At 46.0% G+C, this 21143-nt stretch overlaps 1 pseudogene; it reads right to left on the bottom strand.

The window, feature by feature from the left end:
- The window catches only part of LOC146178958 (calreticulin pseudogene), a 32328-nt pseudogene extending 20477 nt beyond the window's left edge, over nucleotides 1-11851 (bottom strand).
- Nucleotides 11852-21143: the final 9292 nt, after the last annotated feature.

Raw genomic sequence — 21143 nt, 5'->3', positions numbered from 1 at the left:
CTATCGCCGCCAACGCCAGATATTCTTGTGAACGGGGTCTTTAATAACGCTATTTATAAAAGGTGCACTATACTCATATGAAAGTATACTGCTTAATTAATTCACCTAGCGCTCAAATTTATTCCTGAAGACTAATTGACTGCCTGGCTAAATCTTACAGTATTATAGAAATTATGACTACATTTGGATTTGCTTTCTCGTGTGCATTATCGCCTTCCCTTGTGGTTTGTTGCTCGTTCCCCTCCTGTTTTACTTTTTGGCACAGCTGGGCACCTCTCTCTGCCTGCAGGAACTAACCGAATTTCTGAGCGTGATCCCGGCTCCGGCCACGCCAGGGTGGCGCAGTGGTAAGACGCCCGACTACTGTGCCGGAGTACCCGGGTTCGAACCCGACCTTGGCGGCTGCGTTTCGATGGAGGCGAAACAAAGAGGCGTCCGTGTGCTGTGCGATGCCAGCGCACGTTAAGGACCCCCAAGTGGTCGAAATTACTCCGTAGCCCTCCACAACGGCTCCTCTTTCTATCTTTCCACTTAAACTCCCACCTTCCTTTTCCTTACGGCGCGGTAGAGGTGTCCACAGAAAACAAGTGAGACAGTTACCGCGCCTTTCCCTTCCCATAAATCAATCAATCAATCAATCAATCAGAGAACCTCGGCCTCGATCTAATCAACATTCGACACCTCGGAGGTGGCAATGGCATCGTCCACAGAAACTTCAAGGGATCCTGCTACATAATTTGAGTGCATTGTTTTGCATATGTGTGACAATCATTGCGTTATGGCGATGCTATTGCCACCAATCATAACGCGCATATTTCGGTACTTAATGTTTTTAATTTCCTTGTGAAATGAAATCATGGTACTGACGGTGTCGGCACACAGTGGTGGTCCTTTGCAGCGGATATGACGTCAACAGGTGCGTGTTTGATAATTGAAAAAATTAAAGAGCACTGCAGAATCTGCATTGGAGTAATGCGAAATCACGGATGCTGCTGTTGGTTGCTTGGGTTTGCTTCTAGTTGCTTAATTCACTTCTTGTTTGCCATTTTATTCTTTTGGCTATCAAATTGCATGCCAATCCTTTCCTATGCCCTTTTCTGAGTCTACTCCCGGTTGCGTGACGTCACATTCTTGAAGTCACATTATTTCACTTCCTTTTTACCCATTTTATTCTTCCGTTTCAAATTGCGCGCGAATCCTTTCCTGTGCCCTTTTTCGGCTCTACTTCCGGTTGCGTGACGTCACGTTCTTGACGTCCACCTAACTGACTGCCTTAATTAACTACTTTAGTCTTTGGTACTTTCAAATTGCGCGCCAATCCCTTCTTATGCCCTTTTTTGGCTCTACTTCATGTTGCGTGCCGTCCCATTCTTGACCTCACTTTAATTGACCTATTTAATTAATATTTTAGTATTTGATACATTCAACTGTGGAGCAAGCCATTGGCTATTGGGGCCATTTTCGCCTTTACTTTTAAATTTTTGCCTGTAATTTATTAACAAATTAACATTTTGGCCTAATATTTTTTCGGACAAAACATTACGTCACCCCCTATCGATCGACACTACTCGTTAACCTCTACTACAGTGTACTAGAATACTTTCCCAAAGTATTCTAGTACACTGTACCTCTATCACTTCTCAATTACTCACAACTGCTGCGGACACGATTTTGCGTGCTTTGCCTCTAAATAATTACCTAATTAACTAATTGACCTAATTATTTTTCGAACACAACATTATGTCACCCTCTATCGACTGACGCTACTCATTAACCTTTACCACTTCTCAATTACAACTGCTGCGGACACGATTTCACTGACGCTGTCTGCGGACGCGGTCTGTAGACAGAAATATGTGAACATAGCGAAGTAATGCTTTGGCATTATTAAATAGCAAATGCACGACAAATTGTGTCCATTAGGAAAGATTTGTTTTATCACGTTGTTGTTTTTTATATTAAAGGGGTCATGCCATGGTCATCCAATACATTGTTTTTTTTTAGTTTGTGAGAGAGTACTGGAGCTTATTATTCCATTTCCAAAATGTGAGCGCCATAGGCACATTGAATAAGTGGCTGAAATTGACAACGCGAAGCTCCTCCTGTCGACAGCGTTCGCCATGTTGAAATGCTTGGTGACGTCACAGAGCGACACCGGTCACCGCGTTGTCTTCTGCAGCGCTGGCACCGATAAGCTGCCAATACGAACAGTACTGTGTTCGCGTTTGCCTTGCTAAAAGACCGGCATAACTCTTAATAAGTGTACTCAGCACGTTTCTGAGAACAGCACACAGACTGTAGCGAAGCGCGATTTAGTTCTTCCCAGGCATCCACCTTTGGCGCGACCGCCGCTGCCGCCGCCGACGTTCGTGGCAGAACTGCCCCCATTGCAGTTAGTATCGCTGTGCCAAAAGTGCCGGCCGTGTTTTCCGCCCAAGCTGTCCACGTCCGCACCAGCGATACGAGGGATCCTTTACGGAGGTGGTTCAGCTACAGTACCCGGGTTCGAACACGACCTCGGCGGCTGCGTTTCGACGGAGGCGAAACGGAGGCGTCCGTGTGCTTTGCAATGTCAGCGCACGTTAAAGATCCCCAGGTGGTCGAAATTACTCCGTAGCCCTCCACTACGGCCCCTCTTTGTCTCTTTCCACTTTCATTCCCACCATCCTCCCTTCCCTTACGACGCGGTTGAGGCGTCCACAGAAAACAAGTGAGACAGTTACCGCGCCTTTCCCTTCCTAGACATCAGTCAGTTTTGCAGTGCTACATAGGATTGGCTTACAGGGAAGGAAAGGCGGTTTATCTGCCACTTTCTCCGGCAAGCGTTAGGACTGTACACAAAGCTCCTGTCGCGCGGCGTTAATTGGCGCGCGTTCAGATGGCAGGAATGCTAGAATATATTGCGAAATATGACAGATCTCGCGCACAACTCTCGCGTACGGGAGTTTGCTTCGTGAGCCTAGAAAGGTTTTCGCCTTAACAAATTGGCTGGTGGTTAACTCTGGTTAACGAAATGGTGTTGCGAAAGCAACTTGCTTGGCTACGCTTAGAGTTCGCTTGTGTTTAGGCGTTGATATGATGCTGTGAACTCGCTAATCTCTATTCAAGTCGCTTGGCATGCTCTTCGCCCGTCTCAGGCACGGCGCTTGTTTGTGGTTTCGTTCCATCTTCTGTCTCTGGCTGACTTCTCAGTCGCCGAACTTGAAGCGTCGTCTTCGACCGTCGTCACGGATTCACTGTTTGAGGCTAAACAAGCTTGTCTAGCCGCGTCTTCATTGCGGCGGTTGTTGTTGTTCTCTAATTTGATGGCCAATACCCACACAGGGGGATCGGGCAAGAATTGGGGTGCAGAGATAATCTAGCCGTTTGATACGATCTTCGCTCTCTTCGGAACGCTGTCTTCTGCTTGCTTCGTTCCAACGCCGAACTCTGGCTTCTTTCAGTCTAGCCGACCTGTCGCTTTCCATAACGGCTCGCCTTCCGCTACAGTGTTGTTGTTGCGACTGAAGGAAGAAGGAAAGAACAATGCACGGACCTGTTACTGGCTCTGTAGCTGAGTCACCTGCTTTGCCTTTAAGATTTATTTGTAGGAAGGGAAAGGCATGGTAATTGTCTCAATTGTTTTCTGTGGACACCGCAACCACGCCGTAAGGGAAGGGAGGAAGGTGGGAGTGAAAGTCGAAAGAGAGAAAGAGGAGCCGTAGTGTGACGGGCTACGGAGTAATTTCGACCAGCTGGGGATCTTTAACGTGCGCTGACATCGCACAGCACACGGACGCCTCTTCGTTTCGCCTCCATCGAAACGCAGCCGACGAGGTCGGGTTCGAACCCGGGTACTCCGGCACAGTAGTCGGCCGTCTTACCACTGCACCACCCCGGCGGGGCTCCTTTGCCGTGCGCGGACAGAAGAGAAAATAGAGAAGAAAGAAAAAGAAAAGGTGGAGAAAGACGCGCTTTAGCCGTCGTCTACCACCGAAACAGTGGCGGGTCCAATGACGGCCTACAACCGACAAGCGGTAGTAACCTACCAGTCACAGCCCCGTAGGGCCAGGAACAACCACCAACTCCCTTTTTTTTAACCGCGGCAACCGACCCCTACCCTTCGGAGCCGCTCATGGCGCCATTTAGGCTTTGCGCACTCTTCCGTGGTGGTTTTACCTGGTTCCATTTGCTGTTCCCGTTTCGAGCGTGCTGTGCGATGTCAGCGCACGTTAAAGATCCCCAGGTGGTCGACATTACTCCGTAGCCCGACACTACGGCTCCTCTTTCTCTCTAAACACTTTCACTCCCACATCCTTTCATCACGGTGCGGTTCAGGTGTCCACAGAAGCAAGTGTGACAGATACTGCGCCTTTCCATTCCTGTGAACCAATTATTATTGTTTATTACTATTATTCGGACGTGTTGTGATGTGACTGTAGGAAGAAGGAAATGAAAATGCACGGGCCTGCTACTGGCTCTGTAGCTGAGCCAACTCCGCTGCCTCGTGCAGAAAGAAGAAAAAATAGAAAATAAAGAAAAGGAAGAGGGAGAGAAAGGCGCGCGCCGCAACAACAGCCGTCGTCCACTACCAGAACGGTGGCGGGTGCAATGACGGCCTACAACCAAAAAATATGTGGCAGGCTAGTCCCCGCCGCAAGCGGCGGTGACCTACCTGTCCCAGCCCCATCAGGGGAATACCGCGGCCCTCAAAGGACCCTGCGCAACCGCTAACAACGCCGCTCTGCCTCTTTCGCGGAGGTTGTTTTTTTTTTGGCCACGTCTGGGCGGCTTGGCACACATCATGATTCCCAGCATCGGAATCGGCTCTCGCTCAAATTAAGAGGCTTTTTTTATACCCAGATGTTTATGGTAGCTCAACCACACCAAGTAGAGCAGTTCGAATTATCCTAAAATTCGAATTAGTGAGGTTTGATTTAATGAGCTTTCACTGTAAAACCCCATACAAAACAAAATTCGAAGTAGAAGATTTGTCATAATGGTGCAGGTTGATACTGTAGTATGCTCTCTAGACTTCTAAATTTGGGATTCGAGTTTCAACTTAAAACCCACGTATAAACAATAATATTTGTACTCATCAATAGCATTTTTTTTTACTAATGGGAAAAATGAAATTCAAACATGGTGCAAGCCAATTTGTAAATGTGAGAAACAACTATATTCGGGGCTAAATATTCAAGAAAAATATAAACGGCTGGGGCAGTTGTACAAGAAAAAACTTGATTCTCTGCAGCACACTTACGTCAAGTTGGGAACTACTGCGCAAACAGTTCACACTACATGTGCTCAATAAAAAAATGAGGAAAACATCACATTAGGCCATCATTTATTTTTATTTGCTCGAGCAGCAGCTCTGATTCAATGCAAGAGTAGACAATAATCACTAAGCGTAAATAGACAATATAAACATAAATAAAACGAAAAGCTCTTGAAGATGAAGAAAAAAGTTGTTTTAGAGCCAGTACAATGCAGAAGTACCACTTCCAGGAAGTTGCAAGTGATACTTCTGCGGGCTGTCTTGGCTCGGCTCATTTCCGTCCAAGTTTCTTCGGCATCTCGAAGGAGCATTACAAAGCCCAGATGTTCTCTCTTCAAACCTTTCCTTGAGCTCTTCGTGGATTTGCAGGAGGAAGTAGGCTTCCTGTACAGTTTGAGATGGAGGCAGCGACCTCTTCTCCCAATTGGAGCATGGTAAGCCCAGCGTCAAATATTTCAGTTCAGACAATCCTTTGCAGTTCCGCCTGGGGTACACCGCTTTAATAGCTCTTCGGTAGTCACGTCGCAGCTTCTGTGTAAAATTGCACAGGTCCACAACTCTGCTAACTTTAGCATTTGGTTGCATGACTGTCTCTGCCAGTAGTCAGAGGTCTTCAGCAATGCCATAACCCAACTTCAGAATTCTGTGCGATGACCGAATTTCAGAGAACAGTTTGTCCCACTCAGAGCCTTGCAATTCCGTTTCACGCTTCAGAACATCCAAGATGAACACGAAGTCCCAAACCGCAAGCTCAATTAAGGCCAGCTTTGAAGGATTCAATCCAATGGTTGGCTTCCACTCTGCGTCGATACCAATAACATTGTAGTGCGTAATAACTCTAATGCAATGCTTTAAACCAGCAGATGAATTCACCACAGACACATCTTGAAGGTTAAGCATCAGTTGCAAGAACATGCCAGTAGTCTTGAACATCAGTCAAATTCCATGATGTAAGCAGTTCCTGTCCTTTTTGTGGTTCACATCGATTCTTGTAGTCCAAAAGGTGCCTTGACCAATAATCTTCTGGATAACCAAGCTTCACTGCAAAGCTTAGAGCAGTTTCATATTCATTGAATGACATCACGTTATTTCAGAAGGTCATGCTGCAGTTTCATGAAACTGTGGACAACATCATAAATTCTCTCTTTCCAGCTTGCTTCTGAGTACTCTTTCGCATACCGCTTATGGATAAGGTTCTTCACAGCTTTCTTGCTCCTAGTGTAGTGAATATTAGGGCAGAGCTCGACTGACAGTCTATACTGCTTAAGTAGCCTAGAGGCAACCTTGGCAATTGTTTCACCACTAAGCTTTTCTTTGCTCACCAGCTTGATATTCAGATTGTTCTTCAGCTTCTCAACCCGGGATGGCTCAGTGAACAAGAGGTCGAGGAACTACAGTAGATCCATTTGAGCTTGAGGCTCTCCTTCGATGTATTTCTCCAGCAACTCAATTTTGTCCAAGAGATAGAGTGGGACAGCAATCTCTTCAATTCTGTAATATACTTGAAGCTTCAGCCTTGCAACGATAGTGATTGCCTCACTATAAAAATTCTTGACTAGCAAGTAATCTATGATGTCAATGTAGTCATAGGGATTGTCTTCCAGCTTGTACACTTGGCACACGACATCAATCAAAGATATATTTGCTTGCCTGACGACTACCGCCAAACACGGTGTTTCCTTTCCTTCCAAATTCGATCATACAAAGCTGGGTGGTCAGATATCCACTTCTGAACTTCCTTCATGACCGTAAAGCCTAGGGTGTTGGGACGATTCCGATGAAAATCCCGCGTTGTACGCATCAGCACAAGTGCACGTTCAAAGCATTTGGGAGCTTCGTCAAAGCAGGTGTGCAGAAGACTTACAAGATAATCGGTCTTCTTGTTTCTTGCAGATTGCCAGGCATACTCCCAATGATACATCCATGATGCCTCCATGGTAAAGTTGCCCCTCGGACAACCGAACTGCCGGGCGGCATCAACAAAACCGCGTTGATGAGATGCAACAATGGAGGGCTGCAAAGGATCGTCCACTATGGCGCATCAACGAAATACGTATCAATTAGACCCAGCGGCAGCTCACAAGCGACCGATGCTGTGGTTCGCACATTCTTCTTTCACTATGCCTCGACTACTCGTCTGATTGGACGACACGAACAAGAGTCAGCTCCGCTATTAAGGGAATCACGGGATAGCAAACGCTCGCGAAGGAGATCTTTTTCACTTGCTTTTAGTTTTTCTTATTTTGTTTCATATTTTTTTTCTCTGTCTGCCGGGTGATGGCGTCATCGGTAAGCTCGGACACCGCTTGTTGTTGAGACTGTAGGATTTGGATTGGAAAAATCCCGCGTTGTACGCATCAGCACAAGTGCACGTTCAAAGCAGTTGGGAGCTTCGTCAAAGCAGGTGTGCAGAAGACTTACAAAATAGGTTTGGTTTGTGGGGCTTAACGTCCCATAGTGACTCAGGCTATGAGAGACGCCGTAGTGGAGGACTCCGGAAATTTCGACCACCTGGGGTTCTTTAACGTGCACTGACATCACACAGCACAGCGCTTCACTTACAAGATAATCGGTCTTTTTGTTTCTTCCAGATTGCCGGGCATTCTCCAGATGATTCATCCATGATGCCTCCATGGTAAAGTTGCAACTAGCACAACCGAACTGTCGGGCGGCATCAACAAAACCGCGTTAATGAGATGAAACGATGGAGGGCTGCAAAGGATCGTCCACTATAGCGCATAAACAAAATACTTCTCAATTAGACCGAGTGGCAGCTAACAAGCGACCGATGCTGTGGTTCGCACATTCTTCTCTCACTATGCCACGACAACTCGTCTGATTGGACGATACGAACAAGAGTCAGCTCCGCTATTAAGGGAATCACGGGATAGCAAACGCTCGCGAAGGAGATCTTTTTCACTTGCTTTTAGTTTTTAAATCTTATTTTGTTTCATATCTTTTTCTCTGTCTGCCGGGCGATGACGTCATCGGTAAGCTCGGACACCGTTTGATTTCTACCGATTCAAACGGTGTCCGAGCTTACCGATGACGCCATCGCCCGGCAGACAGAGAAAAAAATATGAAACAAAATAAGATTTCAAAACTAAATGCAAGTGAACAAAATCTCCTCCGTGAGCGTTTGCTATCCCGTGATTCCCTTAATAGCGGAGCTGACTCTGAATCGGCGGAAAAAAAGTTGTAATCAATCAATCAAACAATCGGACACCGTTTGTTGCTGAGACTGTGGGAAGAGAAGAAAATGCACGGGCCTGCTACTGGCTCTGTAGCTGAGCCACCTTGTTGTTGTGGCTGTAGGAAGAAAGAAAAAAAAAAGCACGAGCCTGCTACTGGCTCTGTAGCTGTTGTTGTTGTTGTTGTTGCTGTATAGGAAGAAGGAAAAGAAAATGCACGGGCCTGCTACTGGCTCTGTAGCTGAGCCACCTTGTTGTTGTGGCTGTAGGAAGAAACAAAAGAAAAAAATGCACGAGCCTGCTACTGGCTCTGTAGCTGTTGTTGTTGTTGTGGCTGTATAGGAAGAAGGAAAAGAAAATGCACGGGCCTGCTACTGGGTCTGTAGCTGAGCCACCTACGCTGCCTCGTGCAGACAGAAGAGAAAATAGAGAAGAAAGAAAAGGATTGATTGATTGAATGTCCTTTATTGAATGGGAAGGCTCATGGCCATGGATGGGGATAGGAAGAGGGAGAGAAAGACGCGCGCCGCAACAATGGCCGTCTTCCACCACCGAAGAGATGGCGAGTGCAATGACGGCCTACAACAGGTAAAACTTCGAACAGGCTAGCCCCCGCCTCCAGCGGCAGTGACCTACCTGTCCCAGCCCCATCAGGGGAGCTGAGCCACCCGCTGCCTCGTGCTGTTGTTGTGGCTGTAAGAAGGAAATGAAAAGTTGGAGGATGCTTAAGCTTCGCCTTTAAGAATGGAACGTGATAGCGTTATCGAGCAACTTGCTATACTAATTTTTATTTGTCAATCCTTCCGGGACGTAGAAGCGCTGCCAGCCACCTTGCCAAAACCCGCGGGCCTCAAGTTGCAGTCGTAGTTCGTTTGTCGGCACCATCGTAGCCGATCTGTGCAGGTGCGTTGAAGATCTCGGAGGCCATGCCCTGTCTATCTTATTCCGTGCGCCACACGCATGATGGCGCTACGTGCACGCCAAGCGAAGAGGAAGTACAGCGGAAAAGTAATTTGCCACTCGCTTAACTGCGTGTTCTGTAATTCTGTAATTTACATCCTCAAAATTATTATTATACGCCACAATACACTTCTCTAAGGGAGATTTCTGAGACAACACCGCAATCAATAGACGCGCATTTGTCCATTTCAAACCATCTAGCTGGCGTGGTGGAGACACTAAGAGAATTTTAGCCTGACGACGCCACAACTCACCTGGCTCATTGTTGTATTAATGATTGCTCACTGTGCCCTGTAAGTGGTTTTGTGTATTGTGGTTCCTCCCGAAGTCAGGCAATAAAGAATAAAAAAGCTGGCGTGGTGGAGTGGTTAGCGTGCTCGTCTCGCACCCCGGTACCCACTTTCGATTCCTCAGGTCGGCGATTTTTCCTACTCGCTCTTATTTATTAATGCTTCTGGGATTGTTTGCCCACGGCCAACGCCCGACGACGCGGGACGGTGGGCGCGGACGACGACACCGACTTCTCTGCGACACGGGGCCCTTAACCTTATCGCGTTAAAATGCACGGGCCAGCTACTGGCTCTGTAGCGTAGCCACCTGATTTATTTATAGGAAGGGAAGGGCGCGGTAACTGTCTCGCTTGTTTTCTCTGGACACCGCAACCGCGCCGTAAGGAAGGGGAAGAAGGTGGGAGTGAAAGTGAAAAGAGAGAAAGAGGAGCCGGCGTTGACCCACTGTTTCAACACCGCAGGGCCACGAACCGCCACCCTTTACCACCTCCTCAACCTCTGACTCGTGCGGACAGAAAAGATTGATTGATTGATTTATAGGAAGGGAAAGGCGCGGTAACTGTCTCACTTGTTTTCTGTGGACAGCTCAACCACGCCGTAAGGGAAGGAGGTGGCAGTGAAAGTGGAAAGAGAGAAAGAGGAACCGTAGTGGAAGGCTACGGAGTAATTTCGACCACCTGGGGATCTTTAAAAGTAGAGAAGCAAAAAAAAGAAGACGAGAGAATGACGCGCGCCGCAACCGCTGCAGCTGTCGTCCACCACCTAAGCGGTGGCGGGTGCAATGACGGCCCACAACAGATAAAATTTCGGTAGCTGGCTAGCCCTTGCCGCAAGCGGCGTTGACCTACAGTCCCAGGCCCATCAGAAACAGAAACCGCCCCCCTTACCCACCTCCCCCTCCCACGGCATTTCCTGGTCCTACGGGGCTGGGAAGGTGGGTCAACACCACTTGCGGCGAGGGGCTAGACAGCCACTGATTTTTGTCTGTAGTGGGCCGTTATTGCACCCGCCACCGCTTCCGCAGTGGTGGACGACGACTGTTGTTGAGGTGCGCCTCTTTCTCTCCCTCTTCTTTTCATTCTTTCTATTTTCTCTTGCCCCGGCGCCCCGCCGGGGTGGTGCAGTGGTAAGACGCCCGACTACTGTGCCGGAGTACCCGGGTTCGAACCTGACCTCGGCGGCTGCGTTTCGACGGAGGCGAAACGAAGAGGCGTCTGTGTGCTGTGCGATGTCAGCGCACGTTAAAGATTCCCAGGTGGTCGAAATTACTCCGTAGCCCTCCACTACGGCTCCTCTTTCTCTCTTTCCACTTTCACTCCCACCTTCCTTCCTTCCCTTACGGCGCGGTTGCGGTGTCCACAGAAAACAAGTGAGACAGTTACCGCGCCTTTCCCTTCCTATAAATAAATCAGTTTTTTTTTCTCTTGCCCCGGCGCCCCGCCGAGGTGGTGCAGTGGTAAGACGCCCGACTACTGTGCCGGAGCAACACCCTCTTGACAAAAGTCGAGAAGGTGTTGGCCGGAGTACCCGGGTTCGAACCCGACCTCGGCGGCTTCGTTTCGAGGGAGGCGAAAGGAAGAGGCGTCCGTGTGCTGTGCGATGTCAGCGCACGTTAATGATCCCCAGGTGGTCGAAATTACTCCGTAGCCCTCAACTACGGCTCCTCTTTCTCTCTTTCCACTTTCTCTCCCACCTTCCTCCCTTCCCTTACGGCGCGGTTGCGGTGTCCACAGAAAACAAGTGAGACAGTTACCGCGCGCCTTTCCCTTCCTGTAAATAAAAATAAAACTCTTCAACAGCCACAACAACAAGTTGTGGCTGTATAGACTGAGAGGGAACCCACGTATAAGAATTACGAACTGGCATAAAAACAACATACTGAAATATCCAAAACCCCACCCTACACTCAAATCATAAAAAACAATAATCAGAAAACTTCAGACAAATGCGTGCTTTAATTCACATAAATTAGCACAATGGTATCCAGGCTAGTACAGCCCCTCATGTTCCCTTTGCCGTGATCAAAGGGCAGATCTAGATCACATCATGTTTAAATGTGAAAACATATGTTACCGCTGGAGGGCCTGCAGATTACCGATTCGGAACAATATGGGACGCTGCATTTGCTTACCTCTGATCCAGGCCGGCAACATGCCGTCAAGGCCTGGGCCAAGGAGGTCCCTAGGGCAGCTTTAGCAGAAGCCTCTTCTCACGAAGAGAGAATACTACTCCAATTTCTCCACAATAAAGTTTCCTCCTCCTCCTTCTCACAGCTTTCGCTCTATCACTATGTTCAAGCCATGCTTAAATCCCCCAATTTTTTTACTCTCCTTATTCTATTATTTCATTTTTTCTGTTAATTCAATGCATTGATCAGTTATACTCTTTTTTTTTTTTACTTAGCATCATCAAGCATTGGTTTTCATTCAGACCATTTTGACACCTTTGAATGCGGCCCCTGAAATGCTCCTTGCGGTGATATTTTAATACAAGAAATCCATAGAAGTGCTCCCTATGAGTATTCGAGTCAAATTTGAAAGCTTTGAGTGGATCGTATAATTTACAAATACTCTGACAAAAGTTCTCCTGAGCAGGGTGTCGAACCGTAATTTTTTCGGGTTCGGTTCCGGTTCGGGTTCACGCTTTTCAAGTTTGGCTCGGGCTCCGGGGAAACATGTCGTTCCGGTTCGAACGGGTTCGACCCTGCCTGAGCCGATTGAAACGGGTTCAGAAAAAAAAAATTCTTCGAGCCTGTTTTTTACTCCACTTTTTTAATGCTCAGTTTTCTTTCTTATACCAGCATAAAATAAAAGCTGAGAATTCATATATTAGTCCGCCTATTGTTTTCGTCGTCATATGTGAAGGGCTCCACTGGTTGTACAGACCACGACTTACTACAGACATCAGCAAAATGTTTATAATGAGTGACGGACAATTAGAACAGGATTGGAGGAAAATAATGATTTTTTTGGTTGGTTGGTTTCTGGGGTTTAACATCCCAAAGCAGCTCAGGCTATGAGAGACGCCGTAGTGGAGGACTTCGGAAATTTCGACCACCACGTGCACGGATATCGCACAGCACGCTGGCGTCTTGGTTTTCGCCTCCATCAAAAAGGGCCGCCGAGGCCGGGATTCGATCCTGCGTCCTTGGGAACAGTGGTCGAGCGCCGTAACCACTGAGCCACCCCGGCGGGGTATTCCTTTGCACATAACCAGCTAAAGCTGTCACGAGCCGAAAGAAAGCTAAAAGAAAAAAATGTTTTCTGCTGCGCTTTTCAGCTACACAGAATTTCACATGGATTTTATTTTAGAGTGTAACTTTCACTATTGCATAAACAATTCAGTGTTTCGTGCGGCTCCCACTAAATGACCTTGAAATCAGCTAGACCAAGGTTGAACAAAGCACACACCTCAAGACTATGTATATACCATATATGTGTGACTACACACTCGTATGTATATATACCATATATGTGTGACTACACACTCGTATGTCACCCTGCCGGGGTGGCACAGTGGTTACGGCGCTCGACTACTGTTCCCAAGGACGCAGGATCGGATCCCGGCCTCGGCGGCCGCTTTTCAATAGAGGCGAAATGCAAGGATGTCCGTGCACGTTAATGAACCCCAGGTGGTTGAAACCTCCGGAGTCCTCCACTACGACGTCTCTCATAGCCTAAGTTGCCTTTTGGGAGATCCTACTGTTGTGGTCACATCCTGACACACAGCCAGAATTAATCCGACTGGCCGAACACGCTGCCCGGGTCCAAGGTCTCCAAGCTGCCGTGTAGGTGGATAGGTTGACGCCTATCCTGTATTAGTTGGGCATAAAGTTTTTACCACTACCATCCGACATCTTTTAACAGATTCATCATTACGTTTTTGAATTGTACATATATATTTATTTATCTGGATACGTAAAACTTAAGAATTTTATTCTGTTGTTTCACTGCCTAGGAGAAAGGGTTCAGCGGGCTGTCAAGTGATCACGCTATTGCATCTCTTCAAGACAACTGTGTCATATAAAAGTACTCGACAAGTACCTTCACTGCATTTTCTACAATGTAAGGGAAGGTTGGAGCCGGTGCCAGTCTTCTGACACAGGCTGCCAAGCTTGCATGGAGCAGAGAATACCGCAGGAACCTTGAATTTTGTTGCTACCTTCTTCAAGTCATGAGCGACACGGTGTGTGTATGGAACTACTACAGGTTTAGTCGGTTTTGCAGAATCATCCCTTTGTACTCTTCTTTCTGCTTTCACTCTTAGCACAAGTGTTTCAGATACAGCAGATAATAAAGTAGTGGGGAACCTAGCAGATTTCGGCTTTGTGATCTGTCTATTAAAGCTAGTTCTTTGAATATGGCAACATGACTTATTGAGGCTGGATTGCAGAGTGATGCTATCACTTGTTTTACTGTTTTAGAATGCATGGAACCGAACGGTAAAAGCTCTTTTTTTGCTGGCACGAGAACTGTACATTTAGCATACCTGGTCTTCCATGACAGTGATATGTATATCTAAAAACTGCAAACAGCTATTAATGGTAACTATATGTGTAAATTCTAATGACATGATGTGCTGTTTAAAATAAGTTTGACAGCATCTCATTCAAATTGAATGTGTGTAATCCTTTAGCACTGCAAATCCTTTTAATAAGCACGGTATCTATCACATTTGTTTCTGTGGAGGCCTAAACTGCCTGTAAGGTAAGAGAGGATGCTGGGAGTGAAAGTGGAAAGAGAGAGAAAGAGGAGCCGTAGTTAGGGCTACAAAGTAATTTTGACCACCTGGGGATCTTAGTACACATTTCAGTGAAAACCAAGCAATCGTGGACACACATAATCAGTTAGGTTCAAGCACAGTAAATACTGTATTGATTGATTCTGCTTTGCATCGTCATCCAGCAAGCGGTGTAGTGTAAGGGACAAGTGGCCGCACTTGTGTGAAAATATGATGTGGCAATGACGTGTAGAGCGGGCTCACTTGCATAGCGATGCTTGTGGATAATGTTTCCAGGAGGCAGTGCTTCTTGCCAAAAATGTATTTCATACTTTGCAATAGCGGCACAGCACTTCTAACCTGCTCGTGGGGATGTCTGCAGCCAATTCCCAAACATAGACCCTACCTCGAGGAAGAAGTGGACACCGGTCCCTCATATCTATCCCAACCTTCACCCCCACCACCACCCATACCCTCACCCCCACCCCTACATCCATGAAGCAACTTAGTTCTGCCGCAAGGTAAACGCCTACCGTAAGCAGAAATAAAGAATAATAAAAAAAAAAAAACAATCAAGGCTTTTAGCTTTGACACTATGACAGGTGATAAATTGGCTTACATGGACGTTAATACCATGAACAGGCAAGTGCCACTTATATCTGTATGTCTGTAGAAATTTCGTGTTGATTATTGTGTTTAGGCGAGCTACACTTGCCACACATCGGAACATACAATCCTGAAACAAGCTTTGGAATCATACAACATGCATTGCCTTTTGTCTCTAGCCAGCTATAATTTTTCCACAGCTACGGTGACTACCTACATAAACAATCTTCCTAATAACAAGTGCTTGCTGACTATTGTATTCTATACACCATCATACAAATAAAATTTCTCATTGTAACAAGTTGTCGGACCAATTCTCCACATCCCAGAAAAACTTCTGAACAGAAGTTAGGTGAATTAGTAAATAATATTACTGTAGTTCACTTAGTTTGTAATGCAATGCCACCATTAGAATGGAGTTTCTTACTTACAAAAGGCAGGCTTCTTTGTGACTGGAGTACCACTGTATATCCTTTTCTGAATTTTGACAACTTCAATTTCCTGCAGATTTCTCCTTTTTTGGTCTGTGCCTGGACCTTTGAAACATTTTCATTAAGTAGACGATAGCCAGACGCGACCTCAAAGAAAAAGCGAATATGAATTAGTTTTTTCTTCTTTGGAAAAGTGCTTTATGTTCCTTACATGCATAGGCAAAATTATGTTGAGCAAAGGATACTAACAAGAACTATTATCTATCACATCATCCATGTCACTAAGTTCGGTAATTCTCAATTAGTGCTTGAGCTTTGATATGTCTTGCCTTCATTAAGGATGTGATATAACAATCCCAGGATGCCAAGACAAAGTGTTTATGGTAAGCAATCTCACATTGAGTCACTGACTCCTGCAGGAGTTGACCTACAAGGCAGTATAAACCTCCTAGGTAGTGTACCAGTTGTAGTTAAGCAATCCTGATTTCTTGGCACTACAGCAAGACAGTCATCAATCTGCATCACCAATGAAGCCTGCATCTTGGTCCAGAGATGGGCCTGCATGCCTGGCAATTTGTTAAATATACTGCAATTAAAAAGGCAACGCATATTTGTCAACCTAAAGATTTGAAAATTAGTAAAATCCTCCAAGCGGGGGGAAAGGGGGCAGCACTTATTTTTTTATATTTTTCGAAGGTCAAAGGATATACCTTTTGCAGCAAGCTTACTCATGTTTTCGTGTTGTGGAGAGAAATGAGCAAGCACTCCAATGGTGAACCATTTATTTTTTCAATGATTTTGCTGTTACCGACTTTGCCTGCTTGACAAGCTTCTCTATGTAAGTCTGCTCCAAAGAAGTTCTACTCTGGTGCCCTTTCACCATCAGCAGACATTAGAGCGTTTTCTCACACACAGATAAGCGGAACTCTGAGTTTTGTTCACAATACTGAATATTCTGTCGCATTCACCATTACAGTGGGGAATAGAGAGGATGCCAAGCATAACCGTTAAAATTCTTTGGAACCTGAGCGATCTGTCAACACTTCGAACATTTCCTAATTGTGACCACTGCACGTCGCACCTTGACTGATTCAATACGTCTGCTGGGACCCAGTATGCTTGCAAGTTGGCAAACTGGACTTCAAGTGCGTCGATTGCATCTTCTCTTGATTCCCCACTCTGCTGGGGTAGAATAGCAGGAAATGCCATAATAAAGTGACGTACTAGCTGAATGAAGCAGTCTCGAGACCTTGCATTTGAGCAACTTCAGCCCTCTTAGAGATGACGTGGCTGTCCTGCCAATGACTATGTCTTCATCCTTTTTTTTGGTTCTCTGCAGCTCCATAGTCAACTTCCAGCAATGAATGACATCCCTTAACACCTGGGACACAAATTTCGTCACAAGGTCCTCGAAAAGAAGGTTCGAGAGGCCCCTCAGCGCATGAATCTGAGGAGGTTTTGCCTGAACAAGGGATTTTGACTCCTCAAAAATCGGTACAACATTCTGGAGAAAAAGGCAGCATGCTCTGCTTAGTTCTGACGACAGAAAAATAAAACAGTTGGCTTCTCTGGATTCCTTGGGATGAAGTTTCAGTTTATGCACTGGTGGTCCAGAATCAGCTCCTTTTCTCTTTAGCGAGTGTTCATAACCATTGCTGCTTTTCTTCCCGAGGCCTGCAGCAGTCTTGAGAAGGTGAGTAGCAGGCTTTGGGGTCGGCGCAAGGTTCTTGGGGGTTGGTCAGGAGGTCCTTGGAATCTCGTACGACTCCAAAAACAAGCTGTGCTTGTTGCACTGCTTTGTTTCTGATAGAATAAAGCTAAGTAGTGGTTTTCACTGGTCTAGCAGCCTCTTCAAACACTTTCCCAACGACAGCCAACGTGTCAGCGAACGTTTCAACATATTTCTGACCTCGACGTCATGTATCTTTTGAAAATCTAAAGCCAATCTTTTCATTTCGAGCTTTTTCCTAGGTAGAAAAAGATATCAACCAATGCCTCATCAACCTTCACAGGAACACATGAAGCTCCTTTTCGGGCGGCCAAGTTGTTCAGATGGCACGGGCAACTAACCCCTATCAAACCTGGTAGAGCCTCACTCAGTACAGTAGAAACACTGTTTTTTTCTTGCTGATGATGACATTGGCCTTGCCCGTACACAGCGCCCAGCAGGCTTCCAACAGGCAAATTCTGGGAATTTTTCTCGTCCAAAACCAGACTTCTAATCTTGTCACCCGTTGCTTCCCCTTGGATTGTTCTGGGGCAGAGAAGGCAGCTTTCAACTCTATTCGTTTCTTTAATGAAATATGCCACAACAATAAGGTAGAGCTGCATACCCCAATTATTACTGCCATCCACAGTGATGGAAAATACTTGCCATTTCAGGGCATCCAGCAAAGGAATCTCTGCATCGGCGGCCATTTTTTGAACAATTGACACCTTCGTTCAGTCACAGGCGTAGCGTTTCGCTTCTTCGCACTTCGGGAACATCTTCCGGCAAAGCGGTTCGGCATGATTGCTGACACTCAGCGGGATGTAGCACACAACTAAAATGCCGTGACGAGGTATTCTGCACGAATCACACAGAGGTCGTTGTCGCTGCGTACAAAACTTGACTGGCTGTCCGGAGCTTGCACGTACCCCTGATGCTTTTTAGAAACGATGTGAACTTTGCTGTCAGACTTGCCACCATGCGAAAGGCTCACGTCACAGGTGCACATGATGCAAAATCCAAACTTCTCCCCCTTCTTCAATGGCACGAAGCACGGATATTCTGCCATATACAGTTTCAAAATTACTTGGAAATATCGGGCCTCTGAGCCCCACCATTGCACTGCGAAGCCACTACAGCTAAAACACAGTCACACTCCTCTGGACGAAGCAACTAGTCGCTCAAAGGACAAGGCCAACACCGAAATTACTAAAGACCACAGCCGGGGCGTACAAAGGCAACAGCGGCAACAGGCATGGCAACAGGTTTGCGGAGGCGCTATCGAGTTTTGGATATGTTGTTGTTGTTGCAACTCTAGGAAGAAGGAAAAGAAAATGCATGGGCCTGCTACTGGCTTTATAGATGAGCCACCTCTGCTGCCTCGTGTGGACGGAAAGGAAAATAGAGAAGAAATAAAGAAAAAGAAAAGGGAGAGAAAGACATGCGTTGCAACAGCCGTCATCCATCACCGAAGCGGTGGCGGGTGCAATGACGGCCTACAACAGATAAAGATCCGGTGGCAGGCTAGCTCCTGCCGCAATTAAGTGGCGGTAGCATTATCATGTGCGCTTTTTTTTTCTCATAATTTGCAGTGCCTATGATTTCGTTTTTAACAAAATAATCTTGCCCGGCAGGCTTTCTGTGGTCCGTGTGAATCGGTTGCCGAGGTACTAATGTAGCCCTTTCGTGCCTTTGAACTTAATACTAATTCCTCACTTGTGAAATTCACTTCAGGAAGGCTTGAGAGAAGTGTTACTAAGTGCTTTCGATGACAGAGTCAGTCAATGCAATGTCTGTGCTTCACCTGTATGTCTGTGAAGCAAAAACTACTCTGCACTTCATCGTTCAGAACAGCTGCTTCAGAAATATGCTGGCTTTTTTGTGCCTGTTAACGACTGCATGATAATCAGCTAAGCAGCACACTGCAGGCTTGATACAATTGTTTCAAAGTTCTCTGGATTAGATAATAATTTGGATAAGTCTTGTCCCTGAAGCTTTCCGTGTTGCACCCATTTGGTGCACTGTAGTGTATCCAGTGAGGATGAATTTACCTTGAGCTGGTCTTTAATTGTAATCTATTTCTGCCACACTTTTGGCATTGTCACTAATTTTGAAATCCTAAGTATTTTGTTTCCATGACCACATATTAATTTTTTTTTTTTTTTTTTTTTTCAGTTTCTTCTGCATCCTTCTTCTCCCAAAAGAAGTGTAGCATATCTTGGTGCTTCTTACAAAACTGGCTATAACCTCTGTTGTCCTTGAAAGAGTTCCTCTTTTATTTTTTTTAAAGAGTCTGTTTCAAAGCATGTAAAAATGACATAACAGAATTACAAACTGTTGAATCAGGTTTTGCTGTACTATGTTTTTACATTTCGCCTCAATTACTGTCTACACTCACAACACACAGAACAAAGAGAATGTCATGTTTTTTTTGTATGCCAATTTAAGGCACACTATTTGCAACATTGAAATAGATGCCGAAATCAGGGGTGCTGGGTGGGCCAGAGCCTTGGCCTGAACCAATCTCAGTTCAGCTTACATTTACATTTCGAAATGTAGATTCCTGTTTACGTGGCACGCATGCCTTAATTCCTCTGATTAAAAAAAAAAAAACTGAGAGACTGGCCAGCACAGCACTTTCTGTATCTGCATCCCTGAAGGTTGCCGATGTTTACAGGTTAGATGGTGGCAGTGGTGGTCATAATTCGGTGGAGGCGAAATGTAATGCAAATGCCAATTAATATACTGGTGTATTGTTGCGATAGTGACGTGAAATAAAGAACGCCAAGTGGCCTAAGTCATCTGCAGCCCTCTGCTATATGCATTGCCCATATATGCACATGTCGCTTCAATGGGTTAAATCTCGCAGTCTACCGAATGGGATGCAGTCTCAGTGCAACTACAATCGTACTCTAATGCAGGCGTCTTGTGGAAAACATGGGTGCATGTCTCTGAATGACTGAACTGTATAGTGCAAAATATAAAAATCCCCGGCAGAGCTTTTTTTTGTCAGTCTATTTTGAGCACTGTCGGTAGCTTACTATGATAAATCAGCTCTTCTGCACACCAGCGCCCAGAAGAAGACCACCTGAGCTATTAAAATGTTACCAAAACATGCTACGATCATCGAGTCTGGCTAATTCTTAGTAGCGTGCTTAACTGTGCGCATCAGGTGTGTGCGCTGGCGCAATCTTGCTGAGGACACCCAGATCATGAACAACATTCCAGTTGACACTACAGTCATAAGAAGAAAGTGCCGTGCCCAAATGCAACCGCTTTTTTCACTGTTGCTGACTGACCGACTAACTGTGCCATGCTTGCTGGAGTCTGCAGGCATCTCGAGGCACGAGCACTGACGAGGGAGATTACGATTTGTGAAATTTCGGCCACTTTTCGAACCGACGTCTCTTGTCATTGGACCCTCACCTAAAGCTCAAACTATCACCTGGCCTACCACGATGTGAAACAACTTTGCTGCGTCGCCTGTGGTTTGGTGTTGCCTTCCCAAATCATTACCTATATATAGTAGTTGACTATTCAGGTAAGGTAAGAGGAATCTGCTGATGTACTGCTGCCTGTTGCCTCTTTCAGACATAATGACCTTGAATGGGCACAGCAGTTTTCGTCTCGGATGTTTAAAAAGAGAGTTGGTGGGAAAGCATGAAACACCACCATGCATGTACAACGTAGTATGACAAAGAACACCTCAGCGCAATGCAGAGTGTGGGTAACACACGTGTCCTTCACTTTTAGGCCGAGCAGCTACGAAATGAAAGCAAATTAAACCGAGTCCGCATCTAACGGGAAACCCAGATCGAAGTCATGGACGTGAGACATGCTCATATGGCAAACAGGCAGGACGAGAACTCTTCGAAAAACACTCTACCTTAAGCAGCTTTTCACACGTTCAGCTACTCCAGCGTCCAGAAAATGGTCCAGACCATCTAGACGGTCGAAACAATCGATTAGCTAACGTTTCAA

Source organism: Amblyomma maculatum, chromosome 9 (assembly GCF_055883805.1).
Source record: "Amblyomma maculatum isolate TAMU_Amacu chromosome 9, ASM5588380v1, whole genome shotgun sequence".
Lineage (NCBI taxonomy): Eukaryota > Metazoa > Arthropoda > Arachnida > Ixodida > Ixodidae > Amblyomma > Amblyomma maculatum.
Note: the sequence above shows the minus strand (reverse complement) of the source record. Positions and strands in the feature narration are given on the sequence as shown.